At 38.4% G+C, this 1,249-nt stretch overlaps 1 protein-coding gene across 1 annotated transcript in view; it reads left to right on the top strand.

Moving 5' to 3' along the window:
• Positions 1 to 392: 392 nt before the first annotated feature.
• LOC135225742 (uncharacterized) overlaps positions 393 to 1,249 on the top strand; it is a 123,438-nt gene continuing 122,581 nt past the window's right edge. Inside the window, exon 1 of the mRNA XM_064265135.1 lies at positions 393 to 525. The gene's annotated coding sequence lies outside the window, so the exon portion shown is untranslated. The remainder of the gene's footprint in view (positions 526 to 1,249) is intronic.

The raw sequence follows: 1,249 nt of genomic DNA, 5'->3' as shown, positions 1-1,249 counted from the left end.
CTTCCCTTTGGAAGACAGTCTTTTCACTTGTCAATTTAGGAGCAACATGTGTCGAAGATACAACTCGACCGTTCCTTATTAAAATATAATAATAATACTAATAATAATAATAATAATAATAATAATAATAATAATAATAATAATAATAATAATAACGAAGGCCGACCCATCGAGCTCAGGGACTTTAATTTAGATCAGTGAAATAAGCCACCTTCCGTCAACCTGAAGTGAAATTATGATATTTCTTAATAAACTGGGAACTATTACATATGTGGGAAATGCATTATGAAGAAGGCCTTTTATTTTCGAATAAAAAACTTTTAATACATTAAAATGTTTTTATGTATTCCAATTTACAATATTAGACAAAAAATGAGAATAATGTATAGTGTTTGTTAAGAAACTCAATATTTGCAGTTCGGAACTTGAGAGCCGAATAGGGTAAACTGAAGAGCGAAGGCTTAACAGCTTCGTTATGTTTCCGAGTTCGGTTCTCTGGTAACTCCTTAACCTCCTGTTGATACCGTAAGTAGTACAAAGGCCTGACATTTGTTTTTCAAAAGTATTCAACCTCATAATACGGCATGTCTTGTAGGAAGAGACAGTGGCCAAGCTACGGGACCCCAAAGATGGGCTGCATTGAGTAGGCCTACCTATTACTAGCTAGGTAGTATTAGCTAGGTAGGTAGCTTCCTACTCCAGGGCACGAATGTCCCAGCCATGTTTGGCCCTTACGATCGTTGTCATCGTATATTAACGCCCATGTATTCATACGGCATAGCAGACGTCTACGGTGTGAGGACGACAGGCTCTTATTATTTTGGCGATCATAAGGAACCAGTAGGAGTAGGTCAGCCTCATTCATTACTGGTAAAACACCACATGGACTGCCCAACTCACCAACTATCACGGCTGGCCACCCTCCGAAAAAGTACATTATAACGCATCCTGACACAGGAGATGGTCATCAGTCACGAGTTGTTGTTGGTGAGAGACGGAGCTAAAGACCTCTACTCTCCTTTCGAAGTAAGTATTTTCTCCAAAGTTAGAAATTAAGGCCATATTTTAAGATTTAAACAGAGTGATGAAAAGGGTGGCCAACGCAGGCCCACAATGCCAAAACAATTTCGAAATTTTTACTTACGATTAAAAAACTTTAGAAGATTGACACCATATCAATGTTTGCGGAGTTGCTTGTGTCAACAAACTTCCCATATCCTGTAATAAATCCGCACACCACATGTACCCA

This window comes from Macrobrachium nipponense, chromosome 13, assembly GCF_015104395.2.
Source record: "Macrobrachium nipponense isolate FS-2020 chromosome 13, ASM1510439v2, whole genome shotgun sequence".
Taxonomy (NCBI): Eukaryota; Metazoa; Arthropoda; class Malacostraca; order Decapoda; family Palaemonidae; genus Macrobrachium; species Macrobrachium nipponense.
This window is presented reverse-complemented; position numbering and strand designations above follow the sequence as displayed.